General features: G+C 42.1%; 1 long non-coding RNA gene and 1 pseudogene across 1 annotated transcript; both read right to left on the bottom strand.

Annotated features, from left to right (window-relative positions):
* Window positions 1–8,312: 8,312 nt before the first annotated feature.
* Window positions 8,313–9,507, bottom strand: LOC144613824 (uncharacterized; annotated as a pseudogene).
* Window positions 9,508–11,897: 2,390 nt separating this feature from the next.
* LOC132665666 (uncharacterized) lies at window positions 11,898–24,617 on the bottom strand. The gene is made up of 3 exons (XR_009604216.3): window positions 23,751–24,617; window positions 15,423–15,542; window positions 11,898–15,236 (listed from the first exon to the last, which is right to left on the bottom strand). It is a non-coding gene; the product is annotated as an uncharacterized LOC132665666 (long non-coding RNA).
* Window positions 24,618–25,335: the final 718 nt, after the last annotated feature.

Genomic DNA, 25,335 nt, shown 5'->3' with positions numbered 1-25,335 from the left:
GGGCACACAGCCAATAACAAATTTTAACATAAATGACATATTTTAAAAATGAAATAAAAAAACTGTATTTTCCAAAACAGAAGTAGTGAGAAGAGTGGCACCATTTGACTTGTGTGTGTGTATGCAAATCTCCTTAATATAATAGAAGACAGCTGGATCTTCAAAAGTGCTTCAGCATTCAATCTTTTGTGATATCACACATCATATAGATTCTAGAAAACTACATTGAATGCTTATGAGAATATTCTTATAATAAATGTTTTTATCCTGTGGATCTCTTAAAAGGGTCTTGAAGAATTCCAGAAGTTCTTATACCACATTTCACTTTGAGAATCATTGATCTAATGCATATGTAATTGGAGTCTTAGAAGGAGAGGAAAGAATGGAGCAGAAGAATTATCTTAAGAGATAGCAGCCATATTCCTCCCCACTCCCCCAAACTGAGGAAAGACGTTAACCCTGAAATCCAAAAACTTCAGGAATTCCAGAAAGGGCAAACATAAAGAAGAACCTAGTGAAGGGGCGCCTGGGTGGCTCAGTCGGTTAAGCATCTGATTTCAACTCAGGTCATGATCTCGCAGTCTGTGAGTTCAAGCCCCGCGGCGGGCTCTGTGCTGACAGCTCAGAGCCTGGAGCATGCTTCAGATTCTGTGTCTCCCTCTCTCTCGGCCTCTCTCCCACTCATGCTCTCTCTCTCTGTATCAAAAATAAATAAAAACATTTAAAAAAAAGAACCTAGTGAAACCTAGTGAAACTGCTGAAAACAAAGGATGGAAGGCAAAAATAACAACAAAGGACAGTACAGTAGGGAAACAATAAAAAATAATTACAGATGACTTTTCATCAGAAATGATGGCAGCCAGAAGACAATTAAATGAAATCTTCACAGTGGTGTAAGAAAAACAAAGAAACCCTACTTGTCAACTAAGAATTCTATGTTCAACAAAACTTATTTAAAAGTTAAAAGCAATACATATTGAGATATTTCAGAAAATCAAAACCTGAGAGAATTCATTAAAGGCAGTATGCAGATGTCAATGAATTTCTTTTGGATGAAAGAAAATTAAAGTTTTTAAAAAATCTATAAATTGTTTAAGGCAAAAACATAATAAAGTATTGTTGGGTTTATAACATATGAAGAAGTAAAATAAATTGCAATAATAGCATAAAGGGGAGTAAATGAAATTATAACTTTGTTTTTTGTAAAGTAGTATAATATTAATTTAAGATGTTGTGATAAATTAAAAACACATATTGTTTTTTTTAAATTTTTTTAACGTTTATTTATTTTTGAGACAAAGAGAGACAGAGCATGAATGGGGGAAGGTCAGAGAGAGAGAGGGAGACACAGAATCTGAAACAGGCTCCAGGCTCTGAGCAGTCAGCACAGAGCCCAACGTGGGGCTCGAACTCATGGACTATGAGATCATGACCTGAGCCGAAGTCGGACGCTTAACCGACTGAGCCACCCAGGCGCCCCTAAAAACACATATTGTAATGCAACTGTTAAGAAATATGCAAGAGGTATACTTAAAAAGCCAACAAATGAGATAAAATTGAACCTTAAAAATTCCTTGGTTCATCCAAAGAAGGTATAAAAGGTGAAGCAAAGGGAACAAAGAAGATAAGGGACAAAGACATAACAAAGATAGTAAACATGAAGCAAACTGTTCCAATAATTAAAGTTAGTGGACTAAACACACTCTCTAAAAGGCATAGATTACTGGGGTGTCTGACTGGCTCAGTTGGTAGAGCATGCAAGTCTTAATCTCAGGGTTGTGGGTTCAAGCCCCACAAAGGATGTAGAGATTATTTAAAAATAAAATCTTTTTAAAAGGCAGAGATTATCATTCTGCAAGAAAAATTAGATGCAATTATATGCTCTTTATAAAAGATACCCTCTAGTTATAAAGACACAGAGAAATAGAAAGGAAAAGGATGCAAAGAAATTATTTTGTGAAAAACAATCATCACTAGAAAGATGGAGTGGCTACTGAGATCAGAAAAAGTAGACCTAAAGATAAGGAGTATTACCAGATATTGAGAAGGACATTTAATAATGATAAAAGAGTGTGTTCTTCCTGAAGACATAATCCTAAATGTTTATACAGCTAAAAATATAGCTTCAAAATACATTAAATCAAAAATTAAAATTTAATAAGTACATTAAATAAATATTTTACACAAGTAAAAGAAGAAATAGACACATCTGCAAACATTTCAAGGAGATTTGAAAAATTCTGTCAGCAACTGATAGAACACATAGGCCAAATAAAAAAGAATTCGGAGAATTAAATAATACCATTAATGAACTTGACCTAATTGACATGTACAGAGCACCATACCCAACAATGGCAGGATACACATTCTTTTCAAATTAATATGAAACATACATCAAGATAGACTAATGCTGTCCTGTTAAACAAGTTTAATAATGTCAGCATAATTGAAATCATACAGCGGATTTTCTCAAAGCACAATGGAATTAAAATAGATATCAAAGGCAAAAAAATAACTAAAATATCCCCAAATATTTGGAAATTAAATAACACTTACAAATAACCATGTATCAAAGAAGAAATCATAAGGGAAATAAAATATTTTTTAGTTAAAACAATTTGGCGGGGTGGGAAAATAGGTGATGGGAATTGAGGAGGGCATTTTTGGGGATGAGCACTGGGTGTTGTATGTAAGTGAAGAATCATGGGTATGTCCTCCCCAAGCCAAGAGTACACTGTATACACTGTATCTTAGATAACCTGACAAAAAATTGTATATAAATTTTTTAATGTTTATTTTTGAAAGAGAGAACACAAGTTGGGGAGAGGCAGAGAGAGAGGGAGACAGAGAATCCAAAGCAGGCTCTGTGCTATCTGCACAAACCCAACATGGGGCTTGAACACACAAACCTGTGAGATCATGACTTGAGCTGAAGTCAGACGCTCAGCCGACTGAGCCACCCAGGCACCCCAGGAAATAAGATATTTTAAGATAAATTATGAAAATATATTTCAAAATTCATGAGATGCTGCTAAAACAGTACTTGGAGGACACTCATATATTAGAAAAGAAAAAAAGGTTAGAAAACATAATTTAAGCTACTAAAAATGACAAGAAATGAACCCAAAGAAAGTAAAAAACAAGAGCAGAAATCAATGGAATACAAAACATATGAATAATGAAAATCAACAAAGCCAAAGCAGAATATTTCAAAAGTTGAATAAAACTGGTAACCCCCTGTAAAACTGGCCAAGAAAGAGAGAAAACACAAATTACCAATATAAAGAGTGAAAGAGGAGAGACACCTATACTTTCGGCATAAGGGAGTATTATTAACAAATTTAACAACAAATTGCCAACAAATTTGACAACTTAGATAAAATTAACAATTCCTTGAAAAATCGATCTTACCAAATCGGACAGAGAAAAAAAAAATCTGAATAGCCCTATAAAACAGAACAAAACAAACAGAAACCCTCTAAAATTATAATTTAAAACCTTCTTAGAAATAAAATTTCAGACTCAAGTGGTGAATTCCACTAATCATATAAGGACTAAATTATACTAGTTTTTCAGAAAGTATTTTACAAAACAAAGGGGGGAGGGAACACTTCCTAGGTCATTTTCAGAGGCTTAATAATCCTAATGCCAAAATCTGACAAGAACATTGCAAAGAAAGAAAATTACAGAACAATGACGCAAGAACACAGAAGTGAAAGTCTTCAAATATTAGCAAATCCAATCCAGCAATACTTTAGAAAGGATAATATATCATGACCAAGTGGCGTTTATTCAAGGAATGCGAGTTTAACATTTCAAAATCAGTCAATGTAATTAGCTTAATTAACAGAGTAAATGAGAAAAAAATGTCCTCGATAAGGAAAAAATCATTTGAGAAAATAAGACATTTTTTATGGGTAGACATGGACAGGCTCACTTTAAAATTTTAACAGAAAAGCAAAGGATCAAAAAAGGTTGGGATTATTTGGAAGAAGAATGAAGTTGAAAAAGTTATGTGAAAAAGTTGGTGTAATGAGGGTTTGCTAGTAGTAAGGCAAATTAGATTGGTAATCTAAGACTGAAAGTTTCCCCTGACAAACTTGGTTTCTAATGTTGTGTGTAAGAATTAAAATTTCACACATTGCCTGAACATCTTTGAGCCACACAGGGCCCCCCAGGCCAAAACGTGGATTCCTCTGCTCTTGCCAACATGCTCCTTGCCCTACAGGAAAGGCTCCTAATCCAGGTAAATCCAGGTAAAGGGGAGTAAATGAAATTATAACTTTGTTTTCTGTAAAGTAGTATAATATGAATTTAAGGTGTTGTGATAAACTTTGTTTATCACAATGTAGTTTCACTATCATTGTCCTATCCTCACCTCACCCTGCCAGTCCATGAATTATTCACAGGAGCTAATCACATTCTCTGGTAGAAACCAGGTAACAGCTCACTCTCTTGCTGCCTCCCATTACTCCTAATGGTTTGCTCTGTTCCTGAGTGCAACCTACGCGTGGTGTTTATGTGCTTTCTTTCCCTCAGCTGTGAATATATGTGAGTAATAAACTTCTTTCAGGCATCAGGCCAGTGTCAGGTGTCATGCATTTAGCTGTCTTATATTATGCAGGGTGGGGGATTTCACTCTCACCAATGGGAGAAATAGGAGGTTAACTTAACAGCGTTTGCTACAAAAATAATCAATTAGAGAAGACATAAAATTATCTTCAGAAAAACACTTCTGCCTTCTATTTTTCAGGAAAAAGATACCTTCTCTAGTTTTTGCAAAACAATTCAATTACAAAACAAGTAAGTTCTCTATATGGTACAGTTTAGGACTATTGTGTTGCCTAATTTACAAGCTTTGCTTTTTTAAAGATATTTGTATACAGTGTAGAATGTTGACATATTATAGTTTATTATCCACACCCTCAAGTTCAGGAAATTTATTCTGTAAAGGGCTAGATAGTATTTTAGGTTTCACAGGCTTGTTATTATCTGAACTGTGTTCCCTCCAAATACATGTTGAAGCCTGCTATGGTCTGAATGTTTGTGTCCTACAAAACTCATGTTGAAATCCTGACCTCTGGGCATGTCCGTGGCTCGGGTTGGTTAAGCATCTGACTTTGGCTCAGGTCCTGACCTCAAGGTTCATGAGTTTGAGCTTTGCATCAGGCTCCATGCTGACAGGCAGAGTGTGCTTGGGATTCTCTTTCTCCCTCTCTCTCTGATCCTCCCCCACTTGCACGTGCTCTCTCTCAAAATAATAAGTAAATAAACTTAAAAAAAAAAAAAAAAGAAATCCTGACCTCAAAAGTAATGGCACTAGGAAGTGGGGAACTTTGGGAGGTGATTGGGTCATGAAAGTAAAGTCTCATCAATAGGATTAGTACCCTTATAAAAGAGACCCCAGAGAGATCCCTCATCTTTCCCACCATGTGAGGTCGCAACAAAAAGATGGCCATCTATGAACTTGGAAATGGACTCTCACCAAACACTGACTCTGCCAATAGCTTGACCTGAGACTTTCCACTCTCCAGAACTGTGAGAAATTTCTGTTGTTTTAAGCCACCCAGTCTACAGTATATCTGTTACAGCAATCTGAACAAATTAAAACAAATCCCTGAACCCCAACGTGACTATATTTAAAGACAGGGCTTTTCAAGATGTGATTATAGTTAAATGAGGTCATAAGGTGGGGCCCTAATCCAAAAGGACCAGTGTTCTTTTTTTTTTTTTTTTAATTTTTTTTTTAACGTTTATTTATTTTTGAGACAGAGACAGAGCATGAACGGGGGCGGGGGGCAGAGAGAGGGGGAGACACAGAATCGGAAGCAGGCTCCAGGCTCTGAGCCATCAGCCCAGAGCCCGATGCGGGGCTCGAACTCACTGACCGCGAGATCGTGACCTGAGCTGAAGTCGGACGCTTAACTGACTGAGCCACCCAGGTGCCCCCAAAAGGACCAGTGTTCTTATAAGAAGAGGAAGAGACACCAAGGATAAGTGCACAGAGGAAAGGCCATGTAAGGACACAGCAAGAAGATGGCCATCTCCAAGACAAGGAGAGGAGACTCAGAAGAAACCAAACCCACTGGCACCTTGATCTTGGACATTAGCCTCCCAAACTGTGAGACATTAAATTTCGGTTGTTTGAGCCATTTTGTGATGTTTTCTTATAGCAGCCCTAAAAGCTGTACAAGCTATACAGGCTGTGTCACAACTACTCAACTTTGCCTTCATACAACGAAAGCAGACATGGACCACGTATAAACAAATAGACGTGACTGTGTTCCAATAAAATTTTATTTATAAAAACAGGTGCAGGCTGGATTTGGCCCAGGGGCCACAGTTTGCTGTCCCCTGATCTGTGGTATTTAAAGCTCCATATATAGGGGCGCCTGGGTGGCTCAGTCGGTTGAGCGGCCGACTTTGGCTCAGGTCATGATCTCGCGGTCCATGAGTTCGAGCCCCGCGTCGGGCTCTGTGCTGACAGCTCAGAGCCTGGAGCCTGTTTCAGATTCTGTGTCTCCCTCTCTCTGACCCTCCCCCGTTCATGCTCTGTCTCTCTCTGTTTCAAAAATAAATAAACGTTAAATAAAAAATAAATAAAGCTCCATATATATAACAGGGGACATCAGATTTGAAATGTGAGGCCTCCTCCAATAAATATAGCATCATTTATAGATTTAACAGACATTACTTCTACACCTTTTCTAGAAATTCAGCATGATGTATAAAAAGATTTAACTTTCATGTGTGACTTTGTGGTTTTAAATATATATTTTTTAATGTTAATTCATTAAAAATTTTTTTGTTATGTTTATTCATTTTTGAAAGACAGAGAGAGACAGAGTACAAGCGGGGCGGTAGAGAGGTGGGGTTTGCACAGAATCTGAGGCAGGTTCCAGGCTCTGAGCTGTCAGCACAGAGCCCGACGCGGGGCTCGAACTCACAAACCACGAGATCATGACCTGAGCCAAAGTCGGACACTCAACGACTGAGCCACCCAGGCGCCCCTAACGTTTATTCATTTTTGAGAGACAGAGACAGAGCATGAGTGGGGGAGGGGCAGAGAGAGGGAGACACAGAATCTGAAGCAGGCTCCAGGCTCCAAGATGTCAGCACAGAGCCCAATGTGGGGCTCAAACCCACAAACGGTGAGATCATGACCTGAGCCAAAGTCAGGCGCTCAACTGACTGAGTCACCCAGGTGTCCCGTAACTCTGTGGTTTTAAAGATATTATTTATAAGGTCCTGTCTCAGTATTTTTCCTTTAGCTTTCAGTAAGAGGTCATATTACATTAAAACATTTCACACATTTTTTGCTTTTTTAGTTTTTCTTAATGTTTATTTATTTTGAGAGAGAGAGAGAGAGGGAAAGTGGGAGGAGCACAGAGAGAGACCAGAGACATAATCCCAAGCAGACTCCATGCTGTCAGTGCAGAGCCTGACACAGAGCTCAATCCCACGAACCATGAGATCGTGACCCGAGCCCAAATCAAGAGTCAGAAGCTGAAGTGACTCCACCACCAGATGCCCCTACTTTTTTAGTTTTATAATGAGCATATTAGTATTGAATACATGAAGTAAAATATTTTCCATAATTGTATTTGTACAATTGTATTGTTCCATAATTGTATTTCTCTCTTTTATTAATATATTCATGTTGATTCATAGGGGCACATGCACCCCAATGTTTATAGCAGCACTATCAACAATACACAAATTATGGAAAGAGCCCAAATGTCCATCAACTGATTAAAGGATAAAGAAGATATAGTGTATATATACAATGGAATATCACTTGGCAATCAAAAAGAATGAAATCTTGCCATTTCCAACAATGTGGATGGAACTAGAGTGTAATTATGCTAAGCTAAATAAGTCAGTCAGAGAAAGACAAATATCATGATTTCACTCATATGTGGAATTTAATAAACAAAACAGATGAACATAGGGGAAGGGAAGGAAAAATAAGATAAAATGAGAGAGGGAGGCAAACCATAAGAGACTCTTAAATACAGAGAACAAATTGAGAGTTGCTGGAGGGGATGTGTGTGGGGAGGATGGGCTAAATAGGTGATGGGTATTAAAGAGGGCACTTGTTGGAGTGAGCACTGGGTGTCATATGTAAGTGATGAATCACTGGGTTCTACTCCCGAAACCAATACTACACTGTATGTTAACTAACTTGAATTTACATAAATAAATTAAAAATAAAAATAAAAATATATAAAAATATATAAAAAAATATATAAAATATATATATATATATATATATATATATATATATATATATTCAAGCTGAGGAACACCTGTGTTTATGCTGAAATATTTCCCACATTAAAAACATTTGCTGAATTTCTCTCCAGTCAGAATTTCTTTGTGATTGGCACATAATAAAGGTTCCTTTCTCTTATGAATCCTTTGATGTTGAGCAAGATATGCATTTACAGTGAAGGCCTTTCCACATTCCTTACATTGATAGGGGTTTTCCCCAGTATGCATCCTCTGGTGTTGAGTCAGATATGCACTCTGACCAAAGGTTTTCCCACACTCATTACACTTGTAGGGTTTCTCTCCAGTATGAATTCTCTGGTGTTGAGTAAGATGTGTGTTCCATCAGAAAGCTTTCCTGCATTCATTACATTCAAAGGGTTTTTCTCCAGTATAGATCCTCTTATTTGAATAAGGGATGACCGATGACTATAGGCTTTGCCACATTCAGTACATTCATAGGGTTTTTCTCCAGTATGTGTTCTCAGATGTAAAGTAAGCTGAATGCTCTGGGTAAAGGCTTTTCCACATTCTTTACATTCAAAGGGGTTTTCTCCAGTATGAATCCTCTTGTGTTGCATTAGAGATGAGCTATGACTATAGGTTTTACCACGTTCAGTACATTCATAAGGTTTCTCTCCAGAATGAGTTCTTAGATGCAGAGTAAGTTGAATGCTCTGAATAAAGGCTTTGCCACACTGATTACACTCATAGGGTTTCTCCCCAGTATGAGTTTTCTGATGCAGAGTTAGATGTGAACTTTGGCTAAAGGCCTTCCCACACTGATTGCATTCATAAGGTTTCTCTCCTGTATGAATCCTCTGATGTTGTGTGAGGTGTGTACTTTGGCTGAAATCCTTTCCACATTCACTACACTCATAGCGTTTTTCTCCAGTATGAGTTCTCTGATGTAGAATAAGAGATGAGTCCCAGCTGAACAACTTCCCACATACACTACACTCATATGGTCGCTCTCCTGTGTGACATCTTTCATGTTGTATAAGGTGTGTTCCCCTGCTAAAAGATTTATCACAACTTCTGCATTTGAAGGGCTTTTCTCTAGCATCAAATTTCTGATATCTAATAAAATATGACTACCCTGGTGTTGAGCGAGATCCAAACCACAGCTAATGTATTTCCCACATTGATCACGTTTGTATGGCTTTTCACTTGTGTAGATTCTCTGATGATTACTTAGATGTAGGTTATGTGAAAAGATACTGTTGTAACTGTCATCTTTACACATTGCTTTCCCTGAAGGAATTGTACTTTGAGTAACAAAGTTTGATCGCTGTCTAAATTCAAATCCATTATCTTCACGAATGGTCTCCTGAGTCAGGATTTTCTTATGGGTAAATGCCATCTGCCCTGGATGGCTTTCTAAGCAGCCAAGCAATTCTGGGACTTCTCTGGTGGAGTAACAGATTCTATTTCTTTTACTTTTATTGATTATCATGCCGTGGGAAAATTCTTCAGAAATTACTTGCTTCAGATTTGACTCTGCAGTTCTATATCTGGTCTTTTGGCCTGAAAGAAATTTTTAAAAATGGAGGATACTTGACTATTTAGAGAGACAAAAAGTGTGACCTAGTCAAAGCTACATATAATATGTTACTATTACTTTCATACTTTGATTTTCCAGAGGTATGGTGCTTTGACTGATTTCAAATGTTATGTGAACCAAGAGCCACTGTACACAGGAGCAAGGAAGAAGTGAATAGGGACACACACATGGTTACAGGGGTGCTGGTAAGTGAAATGAATGAGGACTGCTGTTCTGGAATGACTAAAGGGGGCAAACTGGGACTGAGAATGGACAAGGGGGCAGCAATTAGGGGAATCATGGGAATAAGGACCAGCAGAAGAAAAGCAGATAAAGGTATAACCTGAAGTCACTGTGTGCCTGGGTCATTATGAAATGTCACCACTAATCTCTCAGCCTCTTCTCCTTATTTGTCCATCTGGTAAGCTGCCACAGTTAACTTCCCTGAAACACCAATTCACCAGGTCTGTAAGGATGGTCCTCTTGCACCCATTCTCCTGCTGCTTTCAGAGGCAACCCATGATCACTGCTGAATTGACTAGGGAGGTCACAAAGTAAGCAAGTTATGGGCAAAAAGGACTCACGCAGAATCCAACACAGGTGAGGAGGTGTGAGAAGAAACAGAGGAGCCAGGCGAAGTGGGGAGTGATTATGGAAAGTCTTGCTGGAATTAATGCAGCAGGAAGCAGAAAACCACGGTGTGGATTCTGGCAGGTGGTGGACATTCCTAGTAGACTTACCTAACATTCAAGGTAGATTAAGAGGGAAATGATGGTGACCAAACAGATGACAGGAAAGGGAGGGAGGTGAAAGCAGCATCACTGACCACAGATGGGCTTCTCTTGAGAGGGCAGAATGCCTGGCAGCACGGGGGGCGGGGTGGGGGGGCACATCCAAGAAGAGGGAAGAAGAAAGTCAGTGCAGGGTAGGAGGGGCCTAGACAGAAAGTAAACCCCTGAAGGGGCAGGGCTCATACAGGAGAGGAGCGGGAGGGGCAGGAGGCAGCTTCTGTGTAGGGACTGTTTTGGAGGCAGCTCTGATTTCCCCTGGGGATTTCTCTGTTGTGATTCTAGAAATTTCCAGCTTCCTTGACAGCCTTCTGTGTGAGCCCCCAGGCCTCCTTCCCATCTCTTCACCTGGAGAGGGGTCCCTAGGAATGTCCCTCCACAGCATCCATGGCGATTCGCCTTGCTCCAACTGGGAGATCACATCAGGTTTGAAATCCTGGTACCCTGCCCGAGAAAGATAAGATGTACAGGTGTTGGGGCCAGTGACAAGTGTGTGCCCAGGGGCTGCCCCCTTTTCCCTGTCTTCAGGAACTTTGCAGCATGAAAGATGGGTGACGCCAGGGTGGGGGTGGGGGCAGCCTCAGCCTCTTGCTTCCTACAATGCAGAGGATACACAGCAGAAATGCCCTGGGTCTGTGTCCTCTGAACATCAAAATATAGCTCCATGGTTCAGAGGCCTCAGGTCTGGATAGAGAAGAGAGAACACACTCCTCATCCACGAACTCATATTGGCAGAGTTGGTGCACACAGGCCTTCAAGGATTGTTAGTAGACTGTGCCTCTGAGAGTCCAAAACCCCTTTCTAGTCTCTGTTGCATCTTTTAAAATCATACATATTGTCATTATAATCTATTATATCTGTGTTTATTTAATATAAAAAAATCACTTATTTAAATTACTTGATATCTCCCCTCTTCCCATCAGCTAGGCAGACAACCTGAGCAGATGGCAACTGTGTCCCCTGTCCTTTCCAGGGTGCTGCCTGGTGCTGCCCCCCAGGCCAGTGCAGATGGTGGGCCCAGGGCCACTCTTAACCAGGGAAGCCAAGCTCCTATAGTTCTCCAGCATGACCTCTTGGTACAGTGACCTCGGAGTGGTGCCCAGATGCTCCCACTCCTCCTGGGTGAATTCTACAGCCACGTCCTGGAATGTCACTGGGTCATGAGGTGTTACACATGGAAGTGTTAGGCAGTGGGAATGTGAACACCAGACATTTAGTGAGTCTGGTTCAAGCAACAGCAAGACACCAACACTGAGTCTATGACGATATTCTCCTAGAAGTTCTAGTTTGTGCAGTAAGAAATTCCAGGAGAGTAATGACAGCTAGACAGTTGCGAGAATTGCTGGACTATGAGGTCAAGGGCAAAAACAGCAAATTGTAGACGAATCCATGGAATATGCATTTATTCAGTGTTACAGACTGAATTGTGTCCCTTCCTCCCAAGTCATATGTTGAAGTCCCAACCCACAATGTGACTATTTGTAGATGGGGCCTTTAAGGGGACAATTCAGGTTAAATGAGGTCATAAGGCTGGGGCCCTAAACCAATGGGTCCTTGTAAGAAGAGGAAGAGACACTGGGAGTATATGCACACAGAAGAAAAGCCATGTGGGGGCACAAGAAGAAGGGGGCCATCTACAAGCCAGGAAGAGAGCTTTCACCATAACCCAGCCCTGATGGCATCTTGATCTTGGACCTCCAGCCTTCAGAACGGCAAGAAAATGAATTTCTGTTGTTTAAGCTGCACAGTTGGTGGTACTTTGTTATGGCAGCTCTGGCAGATTAACAGAGTTGAAACATGTGCATTGAGCAGTCTACTGTTTAGGGACATATGCGGTAGGACCATAAAGAAGATCAAGAAAAAGATTCTTAGAAATTCCAGGGTAGAAATTATATTTGAAGGAGGAGGGAGAGGGATGTTGTTTTTAAGATGAAGCGATAGATAAAGAGGAAGTATGTCTATTAAATAATTTGGAACAGGACAAGTTACCGAAGAAAGGCTGGTCAGGGCACAGCACACGAGAGGGGACTTTGTGCTGTGATGTGCAGAACGATGCCAAAGGACAGCTTGTTTGTGGCTCTGCACCTCAACTGTGTGGATCTTCCTTCTTACTCTTCCATCTGCATGCAGCACCCTCTCCTGGCCCCTCCTGCTCAGACCCCTGGGCCCTCCCCATCTCTCTCCTCCTTGAATAACTGGGGTTCACAGTCCTCTGTCCTGCACCCACCCAGATCCCTTTCTTCCCCTCCCTGGGGTCTCCCTGTGCTCATCCACTCCTGGGACCTCAGGACCACTTCCTCCCCCCAACTCCCAGTGTGGGCTTTCAGGTCTGAATACTTGAGTTGTCAGAACAGAGTGAGAGGGAAAGAGGAGATCAAGGGCAAAGCTGGGCTAAACAGCATCATTTCCACCACTGGAGGACATGCCCTATCCCAGAGAGGTAGAGACCCCATAGGCAGAAATTCCCCAGGTAATAGTGTGCTCATCACCACAGCTGGAGACCCCATGAGTGGTGGGGGGGTCTCTTCTCCATGAGACAAAGACTCTACAAGTGGTGGTGCCCACCTTGCCATGAATGGAGCCTCCTCACCAAAGCAGATCCACTGATGTTGCCCGTGGCCCAAGGCAGCAGAAGCCAGGGGGCCAGACCAGGTGTGATGGCTGAGCCACATCATCGCAGGGCATCCTCACCAAAGTCATGAGAGGACAAAGCCTGAGAGATCTGACCAGGGTAGCAGCTACCTCAGCGCCCCAGTCACTGTAGTAGACACCCACATAATCCCAAAATGCACGAGGGCAAAGGAACAAAGACAGCTTGTTCACCAGCTGAGAACATGTCCCCCCAGGATAGTCAGACAATGGCTGAGTAAACACCACATTCTCCTTCATCTGGTTTAGTTCATCCAACAAGTACAAGCTGAAATGTAATCCCAGTAATGAGAATGAACTCAACTAAATACTTACAACTTTAAAATTTTGCAGATAATCAACTTAAGACTTTTTTTAAGTTTATTTATTTGAGAGAGGGTGTGAGCGTGGGAGAGTCAGGGAGGGAGGGAGGGAGGGAGGGAGAGGGAGAGAGAGAGAGAGAGAGAGAGAGAGAGAGAGAGAGAGAATCCCAAGTAGACTCCATGATGTTAGCACAGAACCCAACATGGGGTTTGATATCACAAACTGTCAGATCATGACCGGGGTCAAAATCAAGAGTTGAACGTTTAACCGACCGAGCCACCCAGGTGCCCCTCAACTTGAGAATTTTTAAAAGATATTTTAATTTGTAATAAAATTTTGCAACCTGATTTTTCAAAAGTAACAAGTTACCAGTGCCTATTAAAGTTCTAAATCATTTTAGTTAATAGGAATGAGTCAAGAAAGGATGAGTATACAACATAAACGTTATAAAAAACCACCTGTTCTTCAAATGAAATCCTTACCCATGTGGGCAGGAGGCTTTGAAAGTTAATAAATACATTTAAAGTTTTAAATGGAGACACAGACACTTGGTTTGGCTGTAAATTGATTCTTTGTTTCTGGTTGAATATGTAAGACAAATATGATGAGAAAATGCAGATCTGTTCGGGAATTAATTTACCCAGATCTTATTGAGTAAGAGCTTCTCTCATCTAGCTTTCATGTTCATGATAATTCCTTTCAGAAGTTCAGTATCTGAAATAGAAAGGCACTTTTAAAGGTAGAGGTTACTCCCTTAACCATATACTTGAAGAATAAATTCTTCAGGAAAGATCACAGAGGGAGACTGACATTGTATATTTGTGTGTTGATTTTTCCTTAAGAAAAAATGGAATGAAAGAACAGAAACTTTCAGTAATTGGGTAATATAATGAAAAATATTTTGTTGAACATATATTTTTCCAAATATTTGACTATAGGCTCATCTGGAGAATATTAATAATGGCTACCAAGAATCCTTCCCCACCCACCTCCCCTCCAGCAACTCTGTTTGTTCTCTGTAATTAAGAGTCTCTTATGGTTTGCTTCCCTCTTTTTATCTTATTTTTTCCTTCCCTTCCCCTCTGTCCATTTGTTTTGTTTCGTAAATTCCACATACTAGTGAAAAAATGATATTTATCTTTCTCTCCTGACTTATTTCACTTAGCATAATATACTAGTTCCATTCACATTGTTGCAAATGGCAAGGTTTTGTTCTTTTTGATCGCTGAGTAATATTCCATTGTATATATGTACCACATCTTTATCCATTTGTCAGTTGATGGACATTTGGACTCTTTCCATACTTCGGTTATTGTTGATAGCACTTCTATAAACATTGGGGTGCATGTGCCCCTTTGAAACAGCACTCCTACATCCTTTGGATAAATACCTAATAGTGCAATTGCTGGGTCGTACGGTAGTTCTATTTTTAATTTTTTGAGGAAGCCCCATACTGTTTTCCAGAGTGGCTGCACCAGTTTGCATTCCCACCAGCAGTGCAAAAATATTCCCCTTTTCCCACATCCTTGCCGAAGTAGGTTTTAAATAAACATTATGACCCCAATAAATATACATGCAAAGGTCAGAGAAGTCAATTCATGAAAGAATAGACACCTCCTTGACTCCCACTTGCACAGAAAGCGAAGTCCTCAGCGTCACCTGTGCCTTGGCTCCAGGAAGAGCTGCAGAGAGAGAGAGAGAGAGAGAGGACACATGAGTGCCTGCTCCTGTGGGGCTCAAATCTGTCCAGAGAGGATCGCTCACCTCTCCCCCAGCACCCCAACAGGGGCACAAAGGACACGACCACTTGTGCACCTGTGGCTCTGTATTGTGAAGAAACAACAGGGCTTTTTCCTTGGGTTTCTTACCTTTTCTGATCTCTACGAGGCATTTATAGTGTAGACCACTTCTCTCTTAGGACCTTCTCCTCCCATAAAGAAAATTCAAGGCCCAAACGGTTTTCAATGATGAATGAATGCTATCAAACCCTTAAGGGCAAAATACATACACTCTGTCAGAAAATCGAAAAGAAGGGAATGCTTCCTAACTCACTTTATGAGGCCAACATAACCTTGATACCCAAACCTGATAAATCATTACAAGACAATTAAACACCAATATCAGGAACATAGATACAAAAATTCTCACCACATATTAGCAAATCACTAGTAGGTGTATATATATGCATAAGAGTGTATGTGTGGGTGTATATGTATGCACATCTCTCAGTGGAGTTTACCCCAGAAACAAAATGTTGGTTTAACATTAGAACACTTATGTCATTAATCACATTAAGATTGTATTAAGAGAATGAAGGAGAAAAATTGTACTATCAGATGCAGAAAATCATTAGATAAAATTCAACACTAGTTCATGATGAAAATGCTCAGCAACCAGGAATGAAGTTACCCAGTTGATAAAGGGCATCTACAAAAAGTACCTATAACTCATATCATAATAAATAATGTTTAAATAAATAATCAATGTTTTTACCCTGATAGGGTAACTAGGAACTAGGCAAGGACGTCTCTTCTCACCATTTCTATTTTACATTGTACTTGAGGTCCTAGTCAGTGAAATAAAACAGGAAAGAAAAAAATAAAATGCATAAATACTAGATGGGGAGAAGTAAAACTGTATTTGCAGACAATGTGATTTTCTCCACAGAAAAGCCTAAGGAATCCACAATACAACTTTAAAACTGAATAAATAAACTAAGCAAGGTCATAGGATGTGACAGTCTTCTTATTTCTTATTTACCTTAATACTCCAATCCCATGTTATACTTAAAATTTTTTATACTATACTTTCCCTGTTTATACTACTGTGCAGTTTCTGTCTCCTGGTTGGATACTTCCTGATACAACTGTCAGAAGAAAAAATTACCTTGACCTCTACTAAATACAAAAAAATTAATTTTAATTATATTGTAGCTATAAACAGAAGAGCTAAAACTATAAAATTTCTAGAAGAAAATATAGGAGGAGATCATTGTGACCTTGTGGTAGGCAAAGAATTCTTAATTAGGACACAAAAATCACTAGCTATAAAAGTTGATAAAATGGACTTCACCAAAATTTAAAAAGTGTCTGCTCTATAAAAGACATCCTTAAGAAAATAAAAAGGGGGGCATGTAGGAAAGGGTTAACTCTATGGGCCTGGTTTGCTCACACCCTGCATATTCCCATGGAAGGCATGTTTTCAGAACTGGCCCTTGGATAGCTCCTGGGAACTGAGCTCCTAAAATGGTCTGTTGGGTAAGAAAAGTGTTTTTGCAAGCCTGAGGCCTTCAGGCACCCTGGCCTTGCCAGATTGTCTAGATAGCTTACACTCACAGTGTGATTCATGGTGGACACCTACTTCCCATCTGGGAGGCCGGAGCTTTAGTGACAGGTCAGTCATGCAGTATGTCTACGTGGCTGACCTCCAATACAGACACTGGACACCTAGACTTGGCTAAGTTTCCATGGTTGGTGACACTTCACGCATGTTGTCACGCTTCACTGCTGAGGGAATTAGGGACATCCCTTGCCACTCCACTGGTGGGGGATGCATGGAAGGTTGTGCATAGTTTCCTTCAGACTTTGCCCCATGCACCTTTTCCTTGTGCTGATTTTACTCTGTATTCTCTTGGTGTAATAGGCACCAAGCATGAGACAATAACTTCTGCGTCCTATTAGAGCCCTTCTAGTGAAACGTCAAGCCTGAGGGTGGCCCTGGGGATCCTAAGGCAGTAAGCCACAGACTGCAAAGAAATATTCACTATATATGTGGTAATGCAGACAATACACATAAATATACAAATATAACACATACAGAACACATACATGATAACACATACCTATACACATATAACACATACATGGTAAAGATCTTACATCTAGAGTAAAGAAAGAGTTCTTATATATCAAAACAAGAGATCAACCAACCTAATAAAAAAAATGAGCAAGGGATTTAGACCTTCATAAGATGAGATATAAAAGTGGTGATATGAGCATATGAAAATATGCTCACCATCATTAGCCAACAGGAAAATCCAAATGAAAAACATAGTGAGGAAGCACCACATGCCATTAGAAGAGCCAAGATTAAAAGGACTGACAATACCAAGTGCTGGCAAAGATCTGGAGCAAATGTAACTCTTGCACGTCGTTAGTGGAAATGTAAAATAGATTGGCCACTTTGGAAGTTTCAGAGTTTTTTTTGTTTGTTTTTTTTTTTTTTACATAGATAAACATATACCTATCCTATGAGGCAGCAGCTACTCCACTATTAGGTGTTTACCCAAGAGAAATAAGAATATATGCCCACAGAAAAGCTTGTATGCAAATGACTATAGTAGCTTGACTCATAAGAGCTAAAAGCTAGTGCTCATTGACAGGTAAATGAATTGTGGCATGTTCATACAAGGAATAACACACAGCAATAAAAATGAATGAACTGCTAATACACACACATGATATGGATGAATCTGAGAAACACTTAGTTGAATGAAATAATTAAAAAAAAAGCCAGATGAAAAGTGGTACATAAAATATGGTTCAATGAAGTCCTCCCTTCCTTCCTTCTCTCTTTTCCTTCCTTCCCTCCTTCCTTCCTTCCTTCCTTCCTTCCTTCCTTCCTTCCTTCCTCCCTCCCTTCTTTTCCTTCCTTCCTTCCTTCCTTCCTTCCTTCCTTCCTCCCTCCCTCTCTCCCTTCTTTTCCTTCCTTCCTTCCTTCCTTCCTTCCTCCCTCCCTCCCTCCCTCCCTCTCTCCCTTCTTTTCCTTCCTTCCTTCCTTCCTTCCTTCCTTCCTTCCTTCGTTCCTTCCCTCCCTCCCTCCCTCCCTTCCTGGCCTACCTTCCTTCCTTCCTTCTCTCTTTTTCTTTCTTTCTTCCCTTCCTTCCTTTTAATTGAAGTATAGTTGACGCACAATCCATGAAGTTCTAAAGCAAATTCTATGATGACAGAAGTCAGTCTGGGGGTTGCCTGAGGTGAGGAACACTAGGAATTGAGTACAGAGGCATAATGGAACTTCCTGGGGTGTTAAAATTTTCCCTGCCTTAACTGGGGTGGTAGGTACACAGATTTATATGCCAAATCCCATCACATCCCATTTTATTGCATCTAAATTATATGGCAATAAGTAGATTAAAAAGAAACTAGCTCTTCTCTGTCTCCTGCACCTGCTCTTCTCATTCTGTCCCACCCATCACCGTCACACCGTCTCCTGAAAGAACCTCATCAGAGTCTACAGCCTCACCCTTCCCTGGTACTAGGGCAGCTACCAAATCCTCTCTCCACCCCAGTCCCCTCCCTGGTGCTCTGAGTCTGCAGTGGCCTGGATTTCCCCCTCCACACGTCGCCAGCATCTGACTCATTACATTTCACCCACATCATCCACTCACTGGGTGTCCCCATCTCAGGACATGGCACCTCCATTTGTCCAGCTGCTCAGGCTGGAAATGGGAGGTTCCAAGGCTGGGTCTTCAGCCTCACCTCTGTGCTCTGATATCAAGCCCTACAGTCTCATCAACCCAAATCCCTCTTCCCTGTCACCTCCCCCACTGCCAGAGTTCAAGTTTGAGTCTCCTTTTGCCTGAACTACTACAGTTCAGGCCCTCCTGGCCCTCCTACTACTAATGCCGACCACAGCTCTGGCAGACGGTCTAACAGCAATCTCATGAGACCCAAGCCAGAAGCACACAACTAAGCTGCTCGTGAATCCTGATCCACGTGAATCCTGACCCACAAAAGCAGTGTGGGATAATACATGTTTGTTGTTGCTTTAAGTCCCTAAATCTTGTGGTAATTTATTATGCAGGGATAATTAACACACACAGTGAAGAGAGAAAGGGACGAATGAAGTAGAGAGATAAAGAATGTGGGGGAGGGGATACAATTTTAGAGATGAGGTTCAGAAAAGGTTTCCTTTTTTTTTTCTTTTATTTATTTATCTTGAGAGAGAGAGAGACAGAGACAGAGAGAGCACAAGGAGGGGAGGGGCAGAGAGACAGAGAGAGAGAGAGAATCCCAACCAGACTCCACAACATCAGCATGGAGCCCGACATGGGGCTCAAACTCACAAACTGTAAGATCATGACCTGAGCTGAAATCAAGAGTCTAATGCTTAACTGACTGAGCCACACAGGCGCCCCCAGAAAAGGTTTCCTGATGAGAGGGTAACAAAGCATGAGGAGACAAGCCACGTGGGTATTTGGGAGAAAAGCATGCCAGCAGACAGACTATCATGTAGAAGTGTGCCTACTGAGTTCCAGATACAGCAGAAGGGCCGGTGTGGCCGGAGCAGAGTGAAGGAGCCAGTGACAGAAGATGAGGTTGGAACTCAGAACTGGAGACCAGATGGCACAAGACCTCACAGGCCATGGTGAGGCTCATTCTGGAACAGGATCATCTGGCTATTAGAGGAGAACCAGTAGAAGTAGGGAAACTAGGTAGGGGCTAATCCAACGATCCAGGGAGGGGTGGTGCTGAGCAGGGGGGAAGCTGAGAAGGGGCACAGTCTTGATACCTTGTGAAGAAAGAGCCAACAGGGTTTGTGAATGGATCCAAGGCAGGATGTGAGGAAAAAACGCAGAGTGAAGAAATACTCCAAGATTTTTGGACTGAGCAGCTGGAAGAAAGAAATGATCGTTTGTTAAGATGGGAAAGAGTACAGGGGGAGGAGGAGGTCTGTGTGGAGAGCAGGAGTCCTTATAGACATGTTAAGTTCCAGGGGTATTAGGTATCCAAGGGGAAGTGCCAAGTGGGCAGGCGAGTAGTGAGCCTGGAGTTCAGAGCAGAAATCTGAGCAGGAAACATAAATTTGGGAATTATCAGCACATGTGTGGCAGTAAAAGCTGCAAGACTGGATGACGCTTCCTCAAAGTTGGTGCAGCTATAGAAGAGGGGAGGCTTCTGAAGACCCAGCCCTGAGGCCCTCTGGTCTTGGGGAGAGAGGTCTCTCATCTTAGGGGCTGTGGGGGACCAACATGAAGACTGAGAAGTTCCTGGAGAGGCAAGTGGAAAACCAGGAGAGGCGCTGTCCCACGGCCAAGAGAAGACAGTGATGACAGATCAAACAACATAGAATTTGCTGGTGGACTTGACAAAGATAGTTGTGTTACCATTGCAGGGGCATAAACCTGCTTAGATGGGTTCAAGACAGACCTGGAGGAGAGTAATTAGGTACAGCAAAAATAACTCTTTGGAGGAGTTCTGGTTTAAAGGCAAAAAAAAAAAAAAAAAAAAAAAAAAGGAATGGGTGGTTGGTGGAAAGTGGGACAAGAGGGATTTATTAATAGAGAGAGGGGATCTGGGCGGCTCAGTTAAGCATTTGACTTCAGTTCAGGTCATCTCATGGTTCATGAGTTCGAGCCCCACATAGGGCTCTCTGCTGTCAGCACAGAGCCTGCTTCAGATCCTCTGTCCCCCTCTTTCTCTGCGCCTCCCCCGCTAACGTGTGTGTGCTCTTTCTCTCAAAAATAAATAAACATTCTTAAAAATTTTTAATGCTTAGTTTTGAGAGAGAGAGACACAGAGTGTGAGCAGGGGAAGCGCAGGGAGAGAGGGAGACACAGAATCTGAAGCAGGCTCCAGGCTCTGAGCTGATAGCACAGAGCCCAACAAGGGGCTCAAACTCACGATCGTGAGATTATGATCTGAGCCAAAGTCGGACGCTTAACGACAGAGCCACCCAAGCGCACCAATAAATAAACATCTGTTAAAAATAGGGAGAAATAATACTTTCAAATTAGTAACTATCAACCTGACATCTGAGATCATTTTATTTTTTTATTTTTTATTTTTTATTTTTTTTTTTAATTTATTTTTGGGACAGAGAGAGACAGAGCATGAACGGGGGAGGGGCAGAGAGAGAGGGAGACACAGAATCGGAAACAGGCTCCAGGCTCCGAGCCATCAGCCCAGAGCCTGACGCGGGGCTCGAACTCACGGAGCGTGAGATCGTGACCTGGCTGAAGTCGGACGCTTAACCGACTGCGCCACCCAGGCGCCCCTCTGAGATCATTTTAGATCCTTGCTTAGTACTGTTTCCTTTTTTTCTTTTTTTTAATGTATGGAATTGGTTTTTTTTTTTTCAATAAATATTGAAATTTATTGTCAAATTGGTTTCCATTAGTACTGTTTCTATGTGAACATTCCACTGGGCTTACCAGTTTCAAAGTATTATATAATATAGTTACTAAAATAATTAGCATAATATGACTGGGAAAGCCCACAAGAATGTTTGCCAAAAAGTTAAGAGGAGCTCTCTCTGGGGCTTGGGGGATTAATATTAAAAAAAAATTTTTATATGTTTATTCATTTTTGAGAGAGACAGAGACAGAGATCAAGCAGGGGAGGGGCAGAGAAAGAGAGAGGCACAGAATCTGAAGCAGGCTCTGGGCTCTGAGCTGTCAGCACAGAGCCTGATGCGGGGCTCCATCTCATGAACCATATCATGACCTGAGCCAAAGTCGGACGCTTAACCAACTGAGCCACCCAGGTGCCCCTTGGGGGATTAATATTTATTGTGCTTGTTTCGATTTTCTAACACTTCTCTAGCACCTGTGCGTTACTTGTACTGGATGCTTCTTTACAATAAAGGAGAGATATTTTCATCACAGCTCACGAGACCCCCTTACTTATGCCATTACACAGATGCTGACACTGTCTTTGGATATGCACAAGCTCTTCCCTCTCCTTGTGGGCCTAGTGTGTGCCAGGCCAAGACCCAAACACTTTTTCCATTGGTCACTCAGAACCATGGCCCTGAGGGCAGGCCCCCAACACAGTGCACCACACAAGTGTTCAGGGAATGGACAAATGGACGGACGGTGTCCTGTGACCCAAGTTTTGGACCATTGCTCCAACTACCTGGACACACTTTTGAATCTGAGCTCCTTCCCAGGCCCCCCAAGGCAGGGGTTTTAGGAGTAGGCTTCTCAGGGATGCCCTTCCTGGACGAGGAGAGCTTGTCAGACCCATCAGGGCATGAACAGGCCATGCGACTCAGTGTTCCTTGGACTCCCAGGGTCTTTTCAACTTCTGTTCGCACTAACACCTTAATCATTATTTTATTAACATTCCTTAACTTTTTCAAAATTGTGGTAAAGACACACGTAACAAAACATCCACCATCTTAACCATTCCTAAGTGTACAGTTCAGTAGTGTTAAGTATATTCACGTGGTTGAGGAACCAATCTCAGAACTTTTTCATCTGGCAAAACCAGACCTCTGGACCCATTAAACAACAGCTTCCCATACCTCCTCCACTCAGCCCCTGACAACCACCATTGCACTTTCTATGAACTTGACTACTCTAGGGACCTTACATAAGTGGAATCATACAGCATTTGTTATTTTGAGACAAGGCTCATTTCCATTAGCATAATGCCTTCCAGGTTCATCCATGTCACACCATGTGAGGCTTTACCATATTGTCTTGTAGGGATAAACCAGTTTTGTTCATCCATTCATTTGTGGATGGACACTTGGGTTGCTTCCACCTCTTGGCTCTTGTGACTAATACTGCTATAAACATAGTCTGTATCTCTTTCAGATCTTGCTTTCGATTCTTTTAGATATATACCCAGCAATCATATGGTAGTTTTATTTCTAATTTTTGAAAGAAAAGTTAAAGAATTTTCCAACTGTTTTTCAGTGGCTGCACCATTTTACGTTCTCACCAACAGTGCAAAGGGTCCAATTTCTCCACATTCACGCTGGCATGTTATTTTTTATTAAAAATTTATTTTTTTTTTTTTTTAATAGCCAGCCTAATGGGATTGTGGTTATCTTTAAAAGATTCTGATTGTGATACACACACACAGGGCGTGCAAGAACCTAATATTGGAACGGACAGTTGTAAAGAGAACATCCAGGGAATTCTTGACACAGGTCATGAAATAAATACTAATGGTGTCCCAGAAACACCCCGGGCCCTTGTCCTGGTAACCTTTTCTATTATCATCTCTCTCCCTCACCTTCCTACACTCCCCAGCTAAACACTCTCTGGCCTTTACAGTATTTTCCTTGCTTAACTTTACAGTCACATCTGAAACAATAGTTTCTGTTTTGCCAGTGTTTGCACTTGGTATAAACGTAATCATTTTGTTAGTCTTTTTGCTTAACTTTGGGTAGGTAAGATTCATCAACGTTCATACAGCTCTCGTTTCTGGGTTCTCTGTATAGAATTTCACAGCAGCAAAATTCACCTTCGGTCTCTTCCAATACAAATCCACAGACAGCGACGCTGTACCTGTCTCCTGGGGCTTTGGAGCAGGGGTCTCCATCGCGCCCCTCGGCAGCGTTGCCCAGACGCGTGGGCAGCTCTGCAACCTCCGGCCCCAGGCTAGGCCCAGAGGCACGGGTCCTGTTCCTGGGGCTAAGGGACAGCCTGCCTGGGAGCCCCGTGGGGTCACACACGCGCTTCCGGTTTCACGGTCGCGCACGCGGAGCCCCCTGCGCACTTCCAGGGTCGGGGTCAGGCAGGCTCAGCAAGCGTCCCACATTCCAGCCTGCGCTCACGCCCCATCACCCGCGCTCCTCCCGGGGCTCCGAGTGAGGGGACCAAGGCCGATTTCGGGCTCAGAGGTTTGGAGCTAGCGGGTACGAAGAGCTGTCTCGCAGACTGGACGGACCCGCCTCCCACAGAAATCCAACGACCACCACAAAGGAGCAGGCCAAACACCGTCGCGGGAAAGTGCGCCTGCGCGGACCGGACACGAACTACAAGTCCCGGGAGCTTTTGTGCTGCGCAGACAGACGACTCCATTTCCCAGAAGGCATCGGGGTCCCGGAGCCGCTCTGACCTCCAGATCCAGACGAGCTTGTAGCACAGCTTTCTGGGAAGTGTAGTTCCGGTATCATGCTGGGCCGATGTGTTGTGTGTCTAACTGCAGGGGTATCCAGAGGGTGGTACCCAGGAACGTGGAATTATCCTGTCAGTTCCAGGTGGATTTGGGTAGGTCCTGGCCCATGTTCATCTTTGCGGGAAAGGCTCATTCACCTCGCCCTCAGGATACTAGTGGTGGTGGGTGGGCACTGAAGAGTTTTACTAGGCTTCCTGCCCCTGCTGTCCCTAACCTGGGGTCCCAGGAAGGGACGGGGGAAGAAGTAGGGAAATCCTCAGCCCTGTTCTCAGGCCCAGTGATCCTGATGCTGGTCCACCCTCAGGAGCAGGGGAAGGAGTCCGGGTGGTGGCCCAGCCTTGACACAGTGCTCTGACAATTTCACCCTCCTTGACTTGAACCCCAGCTGCAGCTTTGGCCACAAGTTCTACCCAGCCAGCATCAGCACCGCACAGCTGTGCCCAGGCCTCCCTGCTGTGGTTGTTGGCCTCCAGAATGACCTCTATAAATCTTGTCTCCTGGTAGTCACATCTTTGTGTAGTACCTCCCACACTGAGTAGGGCGGACATATGTAACAAAAATAATATTGTGGATATACTGGTATATAGATTATGAAGCTAGGTCATGAAAGACATTGATTGAAACTTCAACCTTGCTGTCTTGGATCACCCACTCTGGGGAAAGCCAACATCACATCTTAAGTACACTTGAGCAATTTGTGGAGAGTTCCACATGGCAAGAAACTTTGGCCTCCTGCCTACAGCCTGTACTAATTTGCCACCCACAAAAGGAATGCTCTTGGAAGTGGACCCTCCAGCCCTTGGTGACATCTTGACTGCAAACTTATAAAAGACCTTGAACCAGAACAACACAGGAATAGCTAGATATGGGGTACAATAACACAGGTTTATTGTTTTAAGTCACTAATTCAGGGGTAATGTGTTGTACA

The sequence above is a fragment of the Panthera onca genome, chromosome D3, assembly GCF_046562875.1.
Source record: "Panthera onca isolate mPanOnc1 chromosome D3, mPanOnc1 haplotype 2, whole genome shotgun sequence".
NCBI lineage: Eukaryota > Metazoa > Chordata > Mammalia > Carnivora > Felidae > Panthera > Panthera onca.
Note: the sequence above shows the minus strand (reverse complement) of the source record. Positions and strands in the feature narration are given on the sequence as shown.